Source organism: Crocuta crocuta, unplaced genomic scaffold (assembly GCF_008692635.1).
Source record: "Crocuta crocuta isolate KB4526 unplaced genomic scaffold, BGI_CrCroc_1.0 scaffold216, whole genome shotgun sequence".
Classification (NCBI taxonomy): Eukaryota; Metazoa; Chordata; class Mammalia; order Carnivora; family Hyaenidae; genus Crocuta; species Crocuta crocuta.
In genome coordinates, this window is record NW_027531504.1 from 9,375,316 (window position 1) to 9,397,446 (window position 22,131).

Below are 22,131 nucleotides of genomic sequence, written 5' to 3' on the forward strand. Positions count from 1 at the left end.
CCCTAGGTTCAGCACCCAAGGAGCAGATGAAAAAACTATCTTTTAGGTTCTCTCTGGAAGGGGCTTTACATACTTTATCAACTGCTGCTTGAGGGTCTGGATTCTAATCATCCTGCATCTAGGTGCTAACTGTGACCCTCCTCTGTGAGACACTGATGGGTCTTGGCATACCTTCAACTACTGGGAGCCACTAAGAAAAGTGATGGTGGCTTCGACAATTGCAACAGTTTAGAGCACAACAGGGATCTTGGGCCACACTAATATAAAGAACACAGACAAGTCAATAACAACAACAACAATAATAATAATAGTAATAATAATGGGCCAAAGAACTGAATAGTGATCAAAAATACATACAAATGGCCAACAAGTACATGAAAGATGCCCAATAACACTAATCATCAATGCAAATCAAATGCATATCAAAACCACAGGATCACCTCACATCTGTTAGGATGTCTATTATCAAAAAATGGCAAAAAACACAAAACAAAAACAAGAAATAATAATACTGTTGAGGATGTGAAGCAAAGGAAATTTATATGCTGTGGGTAGGAATGGAAAGTGGTACAACCTCTATGGAAAACAATACGAGGGTCCTCAAGAAATTAATAATTGAACTACGATATTGTAGTAAAGCCCCTCCTTAAGGAATGTGTTGGAAGCCTTCTCAGAACAAAGGAAGGGAACATGCAATGTGGCTCAATCAACTCCTATACATGTTTGCATAACTCTAACCTGGACTGTACCCAATCAAACTACATGTGTCATCATACATTGGAGACAAAGAAGTAAAAATTGCATGAAAGGCTATACCTTGCTCCGCTCGGGACTCAACATTTTTGGGGTCTTAGCCCGCTAAGCCTGTGCTGGCACAAATAAAGCTACTTCCTGAAAGAAGAGCCTCAGTGTCCCGTCTCTCTGTGTGTGATTCCTGCTACAGTGTGATTCAGCAATCTTCTGGTTATATATCTGAAGGAAATGAAATCACTATCTCAAAGAGATATCTGTACCCTTAGGTTCATTGCAACATTATTAACAATAACCGAGGTATGGAGACAAGTTAAGTGTTTGTTGATGGATGAATGGATAAAGAAAATGTATTATATATGTACACAACGGAACATTATTCAGCCTTAAAAAGAAGGAAATTCTGACATTTGCAAATACATGGATGAAACTGGAGGACATTATACTAAGTTAAATAAGCCACACAAAGAAAGACAAATACTGCCTAGTATTATTTATGTATGAAACCAAAAAAGAAAAAAAAGTTGAACTTCTAGAAATAGACTGGGGGAGCAGGAAATAAGGTAGAGGCTGGTAAAGAGGCTTGAACTTCCAGTTATAACATGACTAAGGAGTAAGGTTCTAATGTATACATAGTTGATAACACTATATTGTAGAATTGAAATTTACTAAGAGAGTAGAACATCTAAGTGTTCTCATAAAAAAAAGATAAATATGTGAGGTGATGGATGTGTTAATTAACTCAATGGTGGCAATCCTTTCACAACGTATATGTATAACAAATCATCACATGGTACACTTTAAGTATCTTACAATTCTATTTGCCAATTATACTTCAATAGTGTTGAAAAGAAAAAGGAAAAGAAATTGTTTTGGAATCCCAATGTTTTTTGATAGTTCAATTATTTAATCCTTAAAATATGATATTTGCAACAGAAAGACAACTTCCCCCTTGAAAATCATCTCTTTATGTGTAAGCTTTAAAGAACAATAAAATATTTTATTTAAGCATATACATGCTATATCAACAATGTTTAGTCATTTTTAATCATAACTGATCAATTAATATTAAATCAAATCAATTCTACAATCAAATCAATTTTTATTCATGATTAAAAATACTTTTAAAGCAATAGACTGTTTTTGTGGTTGTGTTTGATTGCCTTGTTATTGTTTGTTGGTTAATTTTTTTTTGGTATTTTTGGTATGTTTCATTTGTATAGCCATTGTATGTTTCACTTGTGTTACCATGAACTTACATTTATTATTTAAATTCAAAGTGGAAGAAAGGACTGAGGAAAACACATTACCATAGTTATTTTAAAATTTGATTTATAGAATGTGGTTTGTGAGTGGATGCCTCAGAAATAAGGCAGGTGGAGGGTTGGTGTTGAGAGTAGCTTAAAGCAGAAAAAAGAATCAATAAAAATGGCAGACCGTTTACATAAAGTTGCATTCCTAACTTTATACTTTCAACTATATCAGCTCTAGGGAATGGGAAGCACATGTATTTGCTTGGCTAACCATTATTTAACAGAAGACTTACATAAAATTGGGTAGGTGACTTTCTTCAATTTACACTGTTCATGACCTCTTCTATTTTATTCATGAGCTTTCTATTTATTTAAAGTCTGAATCAAGATGTTGCTCTAAATCTTCCCATTCATAGGTTTTTAAGATTTTAAGGTAACTTCTATATTTTCATTATTATAAACAATTCTGTAGTAAACATCTTTATGGGTATATTTTTTCCTATATGTTAGATTATTTTCTTTGGATGCTAGAATGGAGATTTATGGGAGAAATGCAGGAACATATTGAAGGCTCCTGATACATATCGCCAAATTATTTCCCAAAATGTTTCTGGTAGTTGTAGCTGAAATATATAAAACCAATAACATTATCATGTTGACTTTCCTTTTTTGTTGTTTAGTTTTTTGTTCATTATTATTAAGATATAATTTATACACAGCAAAAATTACCTTTTTAGTTGGGCAGTTTGTTGAATTTGGCAATTATAGACTGAGTATAACCACAGCCACAATGAATTTTTATAATATTTCCATCACCCTAAAAAGTTATCTTGTGCATCAGTGTAGTGAAGTAGTTTCACATACCCTCAGCACCTACAGACCACTGATTTTATTTTTGTTGTTATCATTTTTTCTTTTTTCCAAAATAACGTAAATGGCCACATAGAATATGTAACATATTCAACTGGCTTTTTTTACTTAGTATAATGTTAAGAACATCAGGCTGTTTATGTATCATTAGCTCATTCCTTTTTTGCTTAGTAGTGTTCTACTCTATAAATGAACCACAGTTTGTATACCCATTCACTAGTTGATGGAATGTGAATGGTTTGCAGCTTTTGTTATTATGATTTTTTGTGATCTTTTATGAACATGACCATACAGACTTTGTGTGGAGCTGTTTTCAACACTTGTAAAAATACTTTGAAGTGGGATGGTAGGTTCAGATATTAAGGGTGTATTTAACCTTCTTCCATACTGCCAGAGTGCTTTCTGAAGTGACTATACCATTTTCCATTTTCAGTAGCGTTCTGTGGGAGGTGCAAATGTTTTACATCTTCACCAATAATTTTTTTCTTTTGGTAATTTTAGCTGAGCTAGTAGGTATGTAGTGATATCTCATTGTGATTTAAATTAAGATTTTCCTAATGATTAATGATACCAATACCTTTTCTTATGTTTATTTGATATCTATAGTTTTTTTGGCATGTATATGAAGTTTCTCTTCAAAAACGTTGTCCATTTATATGAATTGGGTGTCTTATTATGATGGGTTCTAGGAATTCTTTTGACAGCGAAAAGTTTTGATTTTGAAGTTTAAATTATCAATTTTTGTTTTGTGGTTTGTGCCTTTGTCTGCTGTAAGAATATTTGCCTTCCTCAAGATCACAAAGATTTTCTCCTGTATTTCCTTCTAGAAGTTTTATATATATCTAAGTTTCACATTTAGGACTATGATAAATTTGGGAGTTAATCGTTTCTTTGTATATGATGTGTGAGAAGAGAAGAGATGAAGTTTTTTTTGTTGTTGTTGTTGTTGTTTGTTTTGTTTTCTATAGCACAATTTGTTGAAAGGGGTATTCTTTCTTTCTAGAATTACCTTGACACATTATATTTCTAAACAAAATCAATTGACCATAGACATGTGGGTCTTTTTTAGACTCTCCATTGTTTCATCAATCAATACATCTATTCTGCCACTAAAACCACACTGTCTTGATTACTGAAGCTATATAGTAAGTCTTGAAATCAGTCTATGTGTCCTCCAAATTTGTTCTGTTTCAAATTCGTTGTGCTATCTAGGGTCATTGCTTTTCCATATGAATTACAGGGTCACCTTCTCAATGTCTAAAAATAAGCCCCTTGGATTGTGATTAATATTTTTTAGAGTCTGCTTATCAATTTAAGAATAATTAGCAATGTAACAATGTTGAGTTTTCTAATCCACGAACAGGGTATATCTCTCAATTTATTTAGATCATTTTAAATTTCTTCTGTGGGCACCTGGGTGGCTCAGTCAGTTAAGTGTCCAACTTCAACTCAGGTCATGATCTTGTGGTTCACAAGTCAAGCCCCATGTCAGGTTCTACGCTGACAGTCTGCTTTGGATTCTGTGTCTTCCTCTCTTTCTCTGCCCTTCCCCTGCTTGTGCTCTCTCTCTCTCTCTCAAAAATAAACATTTTAAAATAATTCTTTCATCAGTGTTTTTTCATTATTAGATTAGTTAGAAATATGTCTAGGCATTTCATGTTTTCTTTTACGTATTACTATAACTTATAACTTATGTAGATTTTAAAATTTATTTCCACATCCAGTTGGTCAGTACAGGTATATAAACATATAATTGAGTTCTGTAAGTTAACTATGTATCCAGTGACCCTTCTAAACTCATTTACAATTTCTAGAAGATACTTTGTAGGTTCTCTTTCATTGTATTCATAGATGACTATAAATCACTGCAAGTAATTATAATCACATTCTCTCAAGTCATTCAAGTCACATTCTTTCATTTCAAGTCTATATGCCTTTTAATATACTTATCTTGTCTAAACAAGGCTAGGACCTCCCATCCAGTACTTCATAGAGGTTGTGAGATTGGACATCTTATTATTCACTATCTTATGGGGAAAACGCTATTTTTTAAAATTTAAATTCAACTCAGTTAACATATAGTGTTGTACTGGTTTCAGGAGTAGAATTTAGTGATTCTTCACATACATATATAAAACACCCAGTGCTCATTCCAGCAAGTGCCCTCCTTAATGCCCATCACCCATGTAGCCCATTCCCCCACCCACCTCCCCTCTAACAACCTTCAGTTTGTTCTCTGTATTTAAGACTCTTTTATGGTTTGCCTTCCTCTCTGTTTCTCTTATTTTATGTTTCCTTCCTTTCTCCTATGTTCATCTGTTTTGTTTCTTAAATTCCACATATGAGTGAAATCATATATTTTCCTTTCTCTGACTCACTTCACTTAGCACAATACACTCTAGTTCCTTCCATGTTCTTGCAAATGATGAGATTTCATTCTTTTTGATTGCCAAATAATAGTCCATTGTATACATATGCCACATCTTCTTTATCCAATCATCAGTAGATGGACATTTAGGTTCTTTCCATAATTTGGCTGATAACACTGCTAGGAACATTGGGGTACATGTGTCCTTCTGAATAAGCATTTTTGTATACTCTGAATAAATACCTAGTAGTGCAATTATTGAATCATGAAGTAGCTTTATTTTTAATTTTTTGAGAAAACTCCGTACTGGAAAAATCCCATTCTTTTACTGCTAAGTACACTGTCAATTATCATTTTTGTAGATGCCCTTTATCAAGTTAAGGAGGTTCCTTTTTCTTCTAAGTGTATTTATTTATTTTGAGAAAGACAGAGACAACACACATGGAGGAGAGTCAGAAAGAGAGAGAGGGAGAGTGAGAATCCCAAGCAGGCTCCGAACTGGCAGCTCGGAGACTTTCTCGGGGCTCGGAACCCATGAAACCATGAGATCATGACCTGAGTCCAAACCAAGAATCAGATGCTTAACCAGCTGAGCCACCCAGGCACCCCAAGGACGTTCCCTTTTATTGTTACATTGCTGAAAGATTTTTAAAACAGATCTTGAATTTTTCTCAAATTCTATTATTATAACTACTGAGGTAATACATTTTTCTACTATATTGCTTAATATAGTGAATTACAAGGATTGATTTTCAAATGGTGAATCTGTCTTGTATTTCAGAGATAAATATCACTCATTTCTTTTGTATCATTCTTTTTTATGTCTAAATTTGATTTGCTAAGGATTTCTTAGAGAATTTTATATCTATAGAGGTTCATGTAAGGGTATTTGACCACGTGAAGCTTTTTTTTTTTCTTAATTCTGTTTTTGTATTGATCTATTTTAAGTTTTCTTATAGTGTTCCTGTTTGGTTTTGGTATCAATAGGCCTCATAGAATCAGTTGGAAAGTGTGCTTTCATCTTTCATTTTTATAAAAAGTTTGTATAAAATTGGCGTAATTCCTTATATGTTTCATAGAATTCACACATGCTGCCACCTGGGCCTGGAATTTACTTTGAGGGAGAATATATACTATAAATTTAAATTGCTTAATACATATCAGATTATTTTGGTTATCTCTTTCATGAGTGAGCTTCAGTAGTTTGTGTATTTCCCGAAATGTATTCATTCCAAGTTTCAGTGTAAGTTTTAAAATTTCTTGGCATAAAATTCTGCTATTCCCTTTTTAAGATCTATAGTTATGATATCCCTCTTATTCTTGATACTGATAATTTTTACCTATTTTCTTCCCTTCAGCATGTTGGCTACAGTTTTATCAATTTGACCAAACTTCTGAAAGAACTAGTTTTTAGATTCATTGATTTTATATTTTATCATTTATTTTTATTTCATTAAGTTCTCTTTATTATTTCCTTCTTTCTGATTGCATTAGTTGTACTTTTATTTTTGTTAAAGTGATTATTGTTAAAGTGATCACTTAATTTTAATTGGAGACATTTCTAGTACAATAATTTTTTTATTATCTCCATGTGCTGCTTTAGTTATGTCCATCAAGTTTGATACTTTGTATTTTTATTTTAATCCACTGCAAAATACTCATTAACCTGCTTCTCCCTGTTTATAGATTATTTGGAATTTTACTATTTAAATCCAAATATTTGGGTTTTCCAGATTCTTCCTGCTATCAATATTTGTTTTATTTCCAATGTGGCTAGGTAAATTACTTTGTTTGATTTAAGCTTTTAAATATGTTGATGTTTGTCTTACGTCTATCTTGGTGAATAGTCTCTGTGTACAATGAAAGAATATGGATTTTGTTCTTTTGATATAAAGTATTCTATAAATGCCAATTAGATCAAATTGACTGATAATGTTATTCTTTTATATTCTCTCTATCCTTAGTTATTTTCAACTCTTGTTTTATTACTGAGGAAGAACCTTTTATTCTCTAACTATAATGATTGATCTCTTTCTCCTTTTAGATTTTTCAGTTTCTGTTTCATATATTTTGATGATCTATAAGGTGAATACATGATTAGTATTGTTATATCTTCTTAAGAATTGATTCCTTTACCAGCACAAAAGCATGGTTTCATGGAGTCTGGTAGAAGACACAAAACACATGGGTCAGAGACAAAGCCTGTTATTACCCACAGCAAAGAAAATAACATGAATTTTATGTTTACAACAATTTCCCCTTTTCCCTCTATCTTCTGAGTGCAAGGCAAAGGTAAGCCCAGGTGGACGTGTATATACAGTATACAGGAACACTGACTTAGGAAACTTCACTCTTATAAAGAGTGTTGCTAGGTAACTTGCCCAACATTTTCCCGGGAAGGGATTATTTTTATTATTCTGGAAAGCAAAAAATCTTCTCTACCTCCTAGAGATGGAAGGAGACACTAGATCTATCATTCAAGTTGTTTACTACAAATATCTTTAAAAGGGTAATAAAAGTTATCAAAACATGTGAGAATATGGGGCGCCTGGGTGGCTTAGTCGGTTAAGCGTCCGACTTTCACTTAGGTCATGATCTCGCGGTTCGTGGGTTTGAGCCCCGCGTCCGGCTCTGTGCTGACTGCCAGCTCAGAGCCTAGAGCCTGTTTCAGAGTCTGTGACTCCCTCTCTCTCTGACCCTCCCCTGCTCACGCTGTCTCTCTCTCTCTCTCTCTCTCTCCTAGAAATAAATAAAACATTAAAAAAAAAAAGTGAGAATATGTTAGAGATACAGAGAATTGTTTCCTAACAATGTCCCTCTTTATGCCTGGTGATAATCATTTTGTGCTATTTTTTGTGTATTAACATAGCCGGTAACTCTTCCTTTTGATCAGTATTGCCTTGGTGTATATTTTTTCATTCTTTAATTTTTAATTTACGAATATCTTTATATTTAAAGTGGTCTTTTTGTGGGAAGCATTTGGTCTTAATTACTTACCCTATCTGACATTCTGCCTTTTAGTTGAGGGGTGTAGGTAATTTATATTAAATGTGACTATTAAAATAAATGAATTTAGGGGCACCTGGGTGGCTCACCCAATTAAATGTCTGAATCTTGATTTTCATTCAGGTCATAATCTCATGGTTCATGCGTTTGAGCCCTGCATAGGGCTCCATGCTGACTGTGCAAAACCTGCTTGGGATTCTGACTCCTTTTCTCTTTGCCTGTCCCCTGCTCATTCTCTGTCTCTTTATTTCAAAATAAATAAATAAACATTAAAAAAACAAATGAATTTAAATTTACTAACACACTATGATTTTCTATTTGCATCATCTGTTATTTTTCCCCTTTGTTATTTTTCTATAGCTGTAACATAGTCTACCTTCAAATTATACCACTGCAAATTATATTATTCCACTTCACTTCATTTTACAACTGTAAACTTCCACATACATCTGTTTTCTCACTTCCAGCCATTTTGCTGTTTTGCTACATTTTATTTCTATATATATTATTAAAAACATCATAAAGTCTTGTTATTATTTTTTACTTCAATACTAATTTTTTAGCCTGTTAAAAATAAGAAGGAAATCTCTTTTACTTAATTTAATATATATGATTTCTGGCATTAATTATTTATATAAATTCAAATTTTCAGATGTCATCTTAATTCTCTTCTACCTGAAGCACATGCCTTAACAGTTCTCGTAGTACAGGTATGTTGATAATGTCTTCTCTAAGCTTTTGTTTGCTTGAAAAAAATCTGTCATTATCATTGCTTTTTTTCCTGTTTGTCTTAAGTTTAATTTATTCCTCTCTCTAGTTTACTGAAGGAGAAGCTTTGGCTATTGCTTTTAGACCCCTTTCAGTATTTGTAATATATGAATTTAATGCTGTAAATCTCCCTTAAACACTGCTTTTGCTGCATCCCATAAATTTTCATAATTTTATGTTTCAATTGTCTTTTGATTTTTAAATTTATCTTAAAACATCTTTGTCCTATATGTTACTTAGTAGGGTGCTAGTTAATTTTCAAGGGGAGCTAGATATTTCTTGTGCTTTTTTATGTCTTAAGTGAAACCAGGACTTTGGGCTAGCTATAATTTGTCTTTTTCTCATCTTAGAGAGATTGAACCCTGTTCTATTTATTTATTCATCACTCTGTTTCATTGACTCTAAGGCACACTTGTTTTGTTTTTTATTTTAACACTGAAATTAAGTTGTCTTTTCCAACTGAACTTCTTTTTCGATCATAGTGGATGAGGCTGTTTTGTTCATTATGGCCTGAGTAGCGATGTAATTACCACTGCCTGAGTATGAGTGTCTGATTTGCAGTGAGGGAAGGGGGACGTGGATACAATACACTAGTGAAACAGTTTTCAAACCCTTAATACATAATGTGGTAATAAGCAGCAAGAATCCTAAAAGAGAAGTATATAGTACCATTCCCCAAATTGAAATCAAAAGCAGAGTGATCCTACATAATTACAAGATGGCTTAAAAACTGAGTACCATTTGCTTTGATTTCCTATGCAGACTCTTAAGAAATGCTATACCACTGATATTCTTTTGGTATAGAGGATGGACAGCATAGAGTCCATAGACAACATGGACCCAATGACTCTGACTCACATGATTAAGAAGACTCAGATTCTGAATAAGAAGACATTTTAGGAATCCCTTAACCAATAGCATTTCCTGATTTTTTCTTTTTGTGAGACATGAGACAAATATGATAAAAATTCATGTTCAAATAAGTCTAATTTTTTTAAATTATTTTAAATTAAAAAGTCTAAGTGATCAGCAGGCATTATGTCACTTGATTGGATGATTTTACTTCTTTCTCAGCTGGAAAAAAAATTAGGTGCATAAGAATGATATAATATTCACTAAAATATGATCGTTGATATATATTTTGTATATTTGTAGTAGTATTTAACAATTAATTTTTTTAACGCATTCATCTTTTGTGAACTCTTTTTCTTTTAAACTAAATCATTTTATTGTAATTTTTAAAAGTGTTAATTTCTTCATCCCCCCACATAAATATTCATTTCAAATCTTTAAATATTTGCCTTAACCTATAATCATCTATATACTTTGCCTACATAACAAAATTTCACCCAACAAATACGAACCAAAATCAAAAACCATCAAAGCAGGGAAAGAGAAAGGAAGAAAGAGATAAAGGCAGCCTGGCATTTCTTCTTTAGAGCAGATTTCATTGTTTAGACATTGCCATGGCAATGCAATTCATCAAATATTCAAAGCTTTGTTTGATATCAAAGTATAAAAACTATAAAAATGGAATATTGTTCCTTTAGCAGAAAGAGTAACTTCATGGATAAATTTCTGACGTAAGTGTAATAACACTGTGCTTTCAACCTGTGATAAAGAAGACTGATGATAAGAGTAAAACCCTTTGACACTGTTTTATTTTTAAGAATTTTGTTCAATCTCCACCTTTTTTTAAGAAAAGTATTTCTCTCCCTAAACTTGTCATAGTGACTTATTTGACTTACTTTTGCCCCTCTTGTTAAGACTGTGATAATGGAAGGGTGCTATTGGTCAGCCTTTTCTATGGAAATTTGTTTCCATTGTCTTTTACTTATCAGCTGAGTGACTTCTGGCAAACTACCTAACCTCTCTGTTCCTATTTCTTCAACTGTAGGATGGGTATTAATATAATGATCCTTTATAGAATACTTCTTATTCAGGAAACATATCAAACTGTCTACATTTCATTCCATTTAGTTTCATCAAGCCTATGGAGAAAGCACTATTATTATCTCAATTTTATAGATCAAACACTATCAAGGTCAATATAGAACTAAATGAAAGAATATGTACTTATAATACTCTTGGGTTGGAGAGGAGGCACTCAATATGATGATGATAATTATGTCAACGTGGATGACAAAAGTGATAATAGTGATAAAATGACAAAGATAAAATTCCTTTTAAAAAAATGTTTTAATGTTTTCTTTATTTCTGAGGGAGAGTGAGACAGCGTGAGCAGGGGAGAGTCAGAGAGAGAGGGAGACGCAGAATCTGAAGCAGGCTCCAGGCTCTGAGCTGTCAGCACAGAGCCCAATGAGGGGCTCAAACCCAGAAACCATGAGATCATGACCTGAGCCAAAGTCGGACATTTAACTGACTGAGCCACCAGACACCCCATACAAAGATAAAATTTCTACGCATCAGCATTATGCCATCATCTTAGATGGATATGATTTTAACCATTACAAATATAGCATCAAAGTTTTCTTTAATAAGCCTTTATGAACAACCTTTTATGGCCATACTCTGAAGGCATAAAAATTAAGATAAAATGAATTTTCAAGGAATCTCTAGATTAGTAGGAAAGGAAAAAGATGATCAAAGAGGAGAAAAATATTTAAGAGAAGAAATGATGGAGGAGGGGAGGGGAGGAATGAGGAGAAAGCAGAGAGAAGACCAAACGAAGAAAAAACGGCAGGGGAGCCTTGTAGGCAATGCTGTTGGCTTCATTTGGATTTCACAATAGGAGGTATATTCCAGTTTCTAATATATGCCATGCACCAGCACCCATGTTCAGAAATCAGCTGCTGGGAAGACACGTGTAAACACAGCAGAACATTTTTCTTAAGGATGTGTGGTGATGCGTAGCGCCTGTCAAACTGGAATCTGGCTTTATGCAAAATGACTGCTGGATCACTGGTCCTAATTCAGTATGCCATCTGTAAAAAAAAAAAAAAGAGAGAGAAAAGAAAAAAAAGAAGGAAAAAGAAGAAAAAAGAAAAAAGCGCTGTAGCACATATGTGTACAATTGATGTGAAATGATGCTGAATTATGAAATCCAGTGAGAACATGATGGATTTTTTTTCATTCATGCTGTGACCAGTTTTTTTTTCCCTACATATGCATAACTAAGGATTATGGAAAGGGTAGGGATGCCTACAGAGAGACAGAGAAGAGGGAGTGGGGGAAAGGGCAGAAACATCATAATAATTCCAGCTGCTTCAAATTCCTTGGAAAGCGGTTTGGTACAGATTCTATCAAGAAAAATAGGTGCATTCAATAGCTTTAGGTACATTTTGTGCCGACCCAGTTAATATGTCAAAATGTTCTGCTTGAAGCAAAAAGACAGAAACGCTTTTGCCACACCACAAAGGGGCATCTTAATCCCATCTCTCCTTTGTGGCCCTCCAAGAAAATAGCATTATGTAAGCATCTGATTTGCATCAGGGAGGCAGCCTTGATTTCTGAGAAGGCTGCTTGCAATTCAATAAGCTCCATGCACAATGTTGCCTTTCATGTGAGTCCTTATGGTGTGCTGGATAATGATCATAATACTTTTTTCCCCAACGGAGAGCACTGGGCAATGCTGCAGAATCATACTGTCTCTGTGCAAGTTAGGGGACATTTGAAGATTTGGAGAGATGAGTCTTCCTATTTTATGGTCTCTGACCTGGATTAAGAAAGTTTGCAAGAGGGCATTAGAAGCAAGGCTGAATTGATGGCCTAGAAATGAAGACTGGGACAGTTTAAAAGGGAAGGAGGAGGGAAAGTGGGAGGAATGAGAGAGAGGGAAGGAGAGAAAGAGATAGAAAAAAAAAAAGGGAAGAGAGAAGAGGGAGAGGCAAACAGCAGACAGAAAGAGAGTTAGGCATGAAAAGAATCAGAAGATCAAGGAAAAACAGAAGTTGCTGAGGCTAGATCCTGGGGTAGAAAAGCAGTTTTGCAACCCTGAAGAAGGTCAAAAGTTCTTATGAAATTCATCACGTGCTCATTTCCCTAATTCATTCCTCTCAGCTTTTTGAATACACTGGTTATGCCACAGGATCTTGTAAAGCCTGGGGTTTTCTTTCTATTTCCTATTTTGAATAGTTAAACAGCAACCACTTCCTTTATAGTCCTGTAAATCTTAATTCTGTTTCCATCAGAGCTGAGCTGTTACAAAATTAATAATCTAGAGCTGTTTTCTGCTTTGGCCTGCTTATTCCTTGACAGAAAGAAAATATTTGCTGTACTTCTTCATGTGATGGGCATGGCTCTGGGTCACTAACTTGGGTCTGCCAGGTAAGGCGGCCATGGTGTAGGAAGCAACTTTCAAACACAGGCATGTCTGCAATTGTGACAGAGTAGTCATACCACTGATACTGGGGGAAGATGAGGAAGGAGAAATAATAAAAAACAATGGCTGTCCATGGCAAGGACCCTGAGAACAGGGTTCACACAGCTTGTAGCAACCACCACAAAGCCAGTACAGGACAATGCACAGAAAAGATGGTCCACGTTCATCGTTGTTCATTCAAAATCACAAACTCACTGCCTTGGTGCCTATAAAGAAAACAAGAACAAAACAAAACGCCTCATCTCAGGTTGCTTAACGTCAAGCAGGGGGAGACACAGGTAAAGCAGCAGAAGAAACATAAATATCTCTAAAATGCTGTTCTCATATAACTTTTATGTCCTTAATTTGTTCCAAATGGCATGCGATATTTTGGAGATACGAAAATCATTATATAGAGTTTCTTAACTTGACATCTAGTGACATTTTGAGCCAGATAATTTCTTGTGAAGTAGGCTGTTTTCTTGTGTGCTGTAGGATGATTAGTAACATCATTGACCTGTATGCACTCAATGCCAGTAGCACCCCATCCCCGGTTGTAACCACCACAAACGTCTCTGGAGACATTGTCAAATATTCCCTTGGGGGACAAAATGCCCCTAGTTAAAAAATATTGCTGTAGAGCCTTTGGCTATTTCTTTCTTTTTCCCTTCTTCTTCTTCTTCTTTTTTTTTTTTTGATTAATCTTTGGATTGTTGTCTATCAGCCTTTGTTATTTTTTAAATCATATATGCAGTAAAAGTGGCAATTTCCTGGACTTCCTCTGACATCAGTCTCCTTCTTCCACAGTACAAGAGCACATGGGCACTCCATTAGGGACTGCATTCCCAGCTTCCTTTGCAGGTAGGAATGGCCATGTGACTCAGTTTGGTAACTAAGTAAGCTATTAGTGACACTTAGAAGCATTGAAATAAAGAGCAAACTCTTTTCTACTTATCCTTCCTTTTTACTGTGAGCCTGAACTTGGACAGGAGTGACCCAGCTTCAACAAGACAAGAAAGGTAACACCCTAAAATTCTTAAGCCACTATGTTTTAGTATTTCTTTGTTACAGACACTTAGCCTTTCTGACCCTATCTGTTCAAATCGTGATAGATGTACAATATATGGATGATTGCATGTACATGTGTATTTCATACACATGCTCACACACACATATGATCAATGTGGAAAATTTCTGCTTAGGCAAGATATTTAGAAAGAACGAAATATATAAATAGGTGCCTGTCATCTAAGAATATTTCTTAAAAAACTATAGGAACTTAGATAATGGAGTAATTAATTCTGCCAATGTGGCTTCTGGGGCATAAGTGATGAATAAGTTTGTCAGAAAGATTAATGAACCAGTGAAAGATTGTTCTCTGGTTTCACAACTCCAAAGGCTTTCATCCAGAGAAGGATGGAGGTAGCTATGTGGACAGAGGGCTGCAGTGACCGTCTGAGTCACACTGACATTCTGGTGTAGGCAGATCACTTAGCTGTACTACTATGTCACACCAGGATGAACACCAGACTTCCGGAAGTGACAGGTGCTTTAACACAGACAACTGACACCTGAATACTGAATGTTTTGATTATAAGAGCTCTATGTTTCTTTTGGCATGTGTAGAGGCTCTCAGAAAAAATTAACAGAATATTATGGTTCTTTTTTTTTTTTAATTTTTATTTATTTCTAGGAGAGAGAGAGATAGACAGCATGAGCAGGGGAGGGTCAGAGAGAGAGGGAGACACAGACTCTGAAACAGGTTCCAGGCTCTGAGCTGGCAGTCAGCACAGAGCCCGATGCGGTGCTTGAACCCATGAACCACGAGATCATGACCTAAGCGAAAGTCGGACGCTTAACCGACTAAGCCACCCAGGCGCCCCATATTATGGTTCTTTTAATGATGCCTCTTTCTATGCATTCTTCCTCTATTTTCCAGTGACTGTGATCGCCTGTCACATGTATTGCCCTCTCCTCTCAATTAAGTGTTTCCCTCTAAAGACTCACAGTGCCATCCAGGAAAACAAACTAATATTTGAAATTATGCTTATTTAAAAGGCACATGATGATTCAAATAAACTTTCTGAAGTTAAACTAAACTCAAACTGTCTTCTGAAAATCAGTAGGCATTATCCAGCTTATTTGCATAATTGAAAGAATCAGCTATGTGAAAAAGGAATTGAGTTCCCCTGACATCATTTTTGCCTAGAAATGTGTACTCTCTCAAATTAAAACCAAATCACATTTTTAGGATGGGCCACAATTATATCTCATCATAATAAATTCCAACGTTTCTTATACATTAATAAATCAGTGAAACTTCTCATGAAACCTTACCATACTTATCTTTTGCCACATTGTTCAAATATAATTGGTATTTTTCCAGTGTGGCATATTCTAAACTTCTCACATACCAGAATGTATATAATACTCTATATTATCTATATGATACTAAGTATCAACTTTTCTTATTTATTTTCTTTTTACTGTATGCACTGAATTTCTTTGAAAAAAATTATTAAAAATGTGATTCCCACCCACCCCACACCCCCAGAAAAGTTTCTGTCTGTCCGTTTTTTCTATTTGGTAGTGGCAAGAGTCTTTGACTCTTCATTTAATCCTTTCTTCTAGCAGCAATTCAATAATGTTAATTCTTTCCTTTGAAGGCACCATGTGCTCACTCACGGACATTGTAATGAAGCAGTAACATTCCAGAGAGTTTAATTGTGAAAAGGTGTCAATAAATTTTTCTTAAAAATTTAATTTTGAAAATCTGCTAAAATATTTAATAAGCCCTTACAATGCAATGCTAATGCTAACTACCCAGACGTGGCTCAGACCTCACAGGTTAAAAGAACAGTTCCTGATAAGACTGCCCTCATGCCAGACATGATCTACAAATTTAGGGGCATCCCTACCACCCACACTTCAGATCAACTGGCTACCAATTTGGGGGCTCCCACTGTCCTCTCAGATTTAATAATTCACCGGAATCACTCACAGAACTTAGGAAAGTGCTAGGTATATGTAATTACACTTTTATTATAGCAAATGGATACAAATCTGAATGAGCCAGAGAGATAGGATAAAGCCTCTGAGGGTCCCAAATGTGAAGCTTCCTTGTCCTCAGAACTCATCACCCTCCAGGCCCTTAGACAGATTATTACCAACCACGGAAGTTCACCTGAGTGCCAGAGTCCAGAGTTTTTATTGGGGTTTCCTTATGTAGGCACGATTAATTGATTCATTGACCATAGGATTGAAATCACTCTCCAGCTTTTACCCACTCTCTGAAGGTCAAAGGACAGGCAGATATATGATATCACATGGTAACTCAAAGCTCCAACCTTCTTTTTTATTTTTTTAATGTTTTATTTATTTCTGAGAGAGAGAAAGAAACAGCATGAGCAGGGGAGGGTCAGAGAGAGGGAGACACAGAATCTGAAGCAGGCTCCAGGCTCTGAGCTAGCTGTCAGCACAGAGCCCGCTGTGGGGCTCGACCCCACAAACCATGTGATCAGGACCTGAGCAGAAGTCGAACACTTAACGGACGGAGCCACCAGGTGCCCCAAAGCTCCAACCTTCTAATCACACAATTGGTGGTTCTGATATGTGCAGCTCCCATCCTGAAACTATCGGGGGGCCCACCGTGAAAGGACCTACCCTATTTGTATAAATGCAGGGGTGCCCTCAGGCGCTCACCAGGAAAAACAAAGATTGTCTTATCACTTAGGAAATTCCAAGGATTTCAGAACTCTCTCCCAGAAACCTGGAACAAAGACAAGACAAATTCTTTTTTTTTTTTTAATATTTTTTATTTATTTCTAGGAGAGAGAGAGAGAGACAGCGTGAGCAGGGGAGGGTCAGAGAGAGAGAGAGAGACAGACTCTGAAATAGGCTCCAGGCTCTGAGCTGGCAGTCAGCACAGAGCCCGACGCGGGGCTCGAACCCACGAACCGCGAGATCATGACCTAAGCAAAAGTCGGACGCTTAACCGACTAAGCCACCCAGGCGCCCCAAGACAAATTCTTTATTATATAACTGTTCTCCTTTTAAAAACAACCTCAAGAGTATACTGTACATCACCAAAATAGTCACTAAGTTAGTTTAGTGCTTTTTTATCTACTACTAATCTTTTCCGGAAGAAGAGCATAAAAGAAATTTGGGGGATAAAAGGACCAAGAATAGAGTATATGTGTTAGGAACAGCCTTTGGCAAATTTGTGAAATAGTTGAACATTAAAATATAAGAAGTTGAAAGGATTTCAGAAATTCTCCATTCTTAGGTTATTTTTCTGTAAAAAAAAAATAAGTCTGGAGAATTAAGTGATTCGTCCTAGGTAAAAAAGAAAATTAATTCTCAAATCAGAGTCGAATTTAAGTCAAATCAAATCAGATCAAGTCTTCCTCCCAGCTCTTTCCAGCATAGTATTTTTCTGGAGACTGCCCCAACTCTCCATTCAGGGCTCACACCCCCTACCTTTCCCACCCCTCTTCCTCTCTTTCCCCACCTATTGGGACACTGGACGTTACTAAGCTGTCTTCTTTCCTCGCTGTTCCCTTCTACCTCTCCTTCTTAGTTCCTTTGCAACTCCGGGGGCCAGAAAGTGAACTATAAATTCTCTTTCCTGCAAGTTCTGATCTTTGAAACCTGGCAAGGGCAGAAACGTGCTAATTAACTCATTTCCATCTCTCCTAGATAACATGGTACCTTAATCCATTTCTTAAAATTAACCTTCTCAATTGGTGTTAATGAAGAGGATTTCAGAAAGGAGGCCCTTGGCACTTTTGTGTATACAGGTGGTTTTATATGCCACAGAATGCAGAATGTGAGTAAGTAAAAAGGAGCTCTCTTACAGATCGGGCTCCTAACAGGGTGTGCTGCTTAATGTGATAGGAGAAAGAATTAGAATAAAAGAAGTGGCTACTGAGTGATCCTCTTATGGTATACCTCCTCTTCTCCCAGAGGAACCTTTCTAGGAGTTTAATCTTATCTGAAACACAGAGCTGAGAGTCTGTCAGTTCCTCTCCATAGCATCAGTTAGCTTTGCAGACAATGGTTTTCTTGATCTGGTTTCAGACTGTCTTTCAGGCTAATCTCTAGCCACTCCAAGGAGTATCACATTGTACGAGTCCACCATATTATGCCATTTCTTACCTTCCACATGCTGTTCCCTCTGCCTGGAATTCTCTTCTACTAATCTTTCTGGACCTTTTTAATGTGTACAGGTAACTCCTTGAAAAATCAGCATAAAATGATTTTTCTTTTAATATTTCCCTAACAGATTTCATTAAAGTATACCTCTTCTAGTCTCTTTTAGCAATCTTTAGAAACCTCTGAGTTAGCACTTTTCATTCTGTAATCTTTATAAAGTGTTACCTATCTCTCCCAAATGGATAGTCAGTTCCCAAAACATAAAGACTATGTGTTGCTTGATTTGGTGTCTTCAGAACCTCGCACATAGCATAAGCTAAATTAATGTTTGAGGAATGAATGAATGCAGGCAAAAATATATGCCATTGTCCTCATCTTCCTATATCTTTCCTCAAAAATTATGAAAAGAATTTCCTAGAGATTTATGAAAAGGTCTTTAAAATGTAGACATATAAAACTAATATCTACTTTAGGCTTTGAAAGAATCAGTAACTTTAAGAAAACTGTGTGTATGTATGTGCAAAATCTCTCGATTTTTCAGTGTTCACAGGATGTTATTTTGAAATCACATTTCACATCATAAATTTTTTCAAGAGAATGTGTTATGATCTTCATTTTCAAATATAAATAGTAGCATTTCAGGGATGGGCTGAAAGGTAAATGTTAGAAATTCTCATTCTTTGCAGTGGTAAATATTTCAAAAGAACTGAAAAAAGGAGATTCCCAGCTACATCCACAATTGCCATAGTCACTATTGTATTTTGACAAACATGGAACTCTGGCCATGCCTTTTACAAATATCACAAGATTAGGTTTTTGTTTTGTTTTGTTTTTTTCAACTTAAAGGCCAGTGTTTTCTCCTGGCTTCTGCTAACAGGGCATTGTCTTCTTACCATAAACTCATTTCATAATTTACTCAATTCCATACAGTTCACAGAATGTATAAACAAAAGTCTAAGTTCATAGTATTGTAAATTCTCCAAAATCAAAGATAAGCATCTGTCGACAAAGCTGTGGGATAGCAGCTTCGGGCCTCTTCTAAAATTCACCATTGTTACTCGTCCTCAAGTCCACAAGGCTAGAGCTCTTTGCTTGGATTTTTATTTAAAGGAATATAAATAATGGATGAGTTAGTTGACATGTAAGGTATTATGTAATACCCAGCTCTTCCAAAAGTCACATTTCAAAGGTAAGGGCCTCTATTCAGACTGAGAATTTTTATGGTGTGAAATGTCCATACATGTGAGTGGACAAAGAGATAGCAATTGATTTTAAAATATGGATCATAAAAATTTACATTTAATAATATAGCAGAATGGAATTATTTATATCAACTATTTCGGCTTTGCTTATCAGATCAAAGTTTTGCTTTGGACATCAAAAAAGATTAATGAGGGGTGCCTGCAAGGCTCAGGCAGTTAAGCTTCTGACTCTTCATTTCAGCTCAGGGGACTATCTCCTTGTTCGTGAGTTCGACAACTATGTGGGGCTATGTGCTGACAACACATGCCTGCTTGTGACTCTCTCTCTCTTCTCTCTCTGCTTGAACATATGTGTGTGTGTGTGCACGTGTACATACTCTCTCTCAAAATAAATAAACATTTAAAAATTTAAAACAAGACTAATGATATTTGAGCTGTGTATCTTTGGATTAATTTATACTATTTTCACATATTCATAGGTAATATCTTTTGAGATTCTGAGCTTCCATTTTTGTATGTATATAGGTAGGTTCTCTGATTTTTGCATCTCCAGCAGACGTCTGTGGCTCCTATAGTGATGTCGGCAAAATTTACTTGTCTATCATCAAATTAGCACAATGGAAAAAAATAAACGAAGACACAAATAATGTTGCATGATATAGTCCATGAGATTAATAAGAGTTGAGAAATAGTGTAGTTTCCCTTAGCAAGATCTAAGGATCTAAAAATAGCTCTATTTTTTTTAATTAATTAAGTAGAATTATATCTTGGGAGGGGAGCATGTAGGCTCAGTAGCACAATTTTGGTATGTTTTAGATAATTAAAATTAGCCTCAAACAATAAAAATGTTTTCTCTTGTAAGATTGAAATCTCAAATTTTAGAATATTGTAGCTAATATTCGTTTATGTATATGTCGTTATGTAATATATGTACAATGATGACAATTTAGGCATTAAACATACGACCTAATATAGGGTATCCATAGTCTTGGGTAAAGTTGCTGAAGTAAAAGAGTATGTTTTTAGATTCGTATTGTCAGGGTTTGCTGTATGGTTTAGAAGAAATTATATTTTCAAGGTGATCTCAAAGCTCCTTGTAAAAAGTTATATGTTTTAGATACAGCTCTGACACTTGAAATGGACCTGGGCAAATGGCTATTGAATCATCATTTTCTATTGAATCTGGGTTTTCTTTCTGATAACTAAATCTCTACTATGTACATAGTCTGTTAGAACAATTGGGTAATGTATCTGATATAGCCATTAAAATTGCTAAAGTTTAGGTTATGTTGACCAGGTATGGCAATAATAACAATAATAATAGTAATAATAATAATAATAATGAGAGTTACTATTGTTATTATTATTACTTTGGTGGAGATAATACATTCTTTTGGGAAAAATGGATCAATTGTTGTTTCTCAGTAGGTATTCATGTGCCCAACTCTCATGTTTCCAGCTTTACTCTGGCAATTCAATCAAATTTGGGACAGGGAAGAGGGCATATTCAAAGACTACAATGCATTTTTCTGTTCATGCTGATGCCTAAAGACATTTAGAACACACACTGGCTGGTTTTCAGGACTTATAGTGACTTACTTTAAATACCTGCTGCTCCTAAGGGTGGACTCAAAACAGGCTATAAATGGCAATAAACACTAAAAGAAAGTTCTGTGGTATACTGTCTGTAGTATTTTTGTAAAAAGTCTCCTCTTCCTATGAATGTTCTGATGTAAAAAGGTTGCAGACCACACTGAGATCATAGAGGTCAACAGGGTTAGGAACGTTGAGCTCTGCCAGTGACTTGCTGTGTGGTCTCCAGGAAAGAAATTTAAACTTTCAGGGTTTCCACCTCCCCATGTATAGAAGAGAAATAATAACACTTAAATATTTCTCAGAATATTGCTATAATTAATTCTTCTGAAATGCTTTGAAATAAGCATCAAAGAGATTCACCCATGTGCTCCAGCTTTTGATTTTATTTGTTAATGAGGGAGAACATATTTTATGTGGAGGAAAAAATTCTTCACAAAACAAATGGTAAAATTCTTTGCATTATATTAAATTTATTCTACATGGTTTCATTAAGATCATTAGAGCAATAGGAAAGGTCCTTTCCATTTCATGTGGATGTCTAGAGATAGTGACCTCCACCTTACAGCCACCCCCCTCCCAAATAAGCACCATGCAAGATTACATAATGATGTATATTTGGGAAGTTTTCATGTTAGAAGCTTTCCTGATATTATTTAGGGTTGATAACATTATTGAATTGACTAAAATGTGTTTTCCAGTTAAGGTAATTTCAGAGGGAAGTAGCAGGAAAATGCATACTGGCTTTGATAATGGAAGACATGCTTATTTAATGGTAAAGATCAGAGGTGAAAAATAGTAGTAATTGCTCTTCACTAGGCTATGCTATAGAAAGAATTCCAAAAT

At 35.3% G+C, this 22,131-nt stretch overlaps 1 long non-coding RNA gene across 1 annotated transcript in view; it reads left to right on the forward strand.

Moving 5' to 3' along the window:
* The window catches only part of LOC144238419 (uncharacterized), a 273,462-nt gene extending 259,195 nt beyond the window's left edge, over window positions 1-14,267 (forward strand). The window contains exons 6-7 of the long non-coding RNA XR_013337111.1: window positions 8,900-8,957; window positions 14,144-14,267. This is a non-coding gene — a long non-coding RNA (uncharacterized LOC144238419). The remainder of the gene's footprint in view (window positions 1-8,899; window positions 8,958-14,143) is intronic.
* Window positions 14,268-22,131: the final 7,864 nt, after the last annotated feature.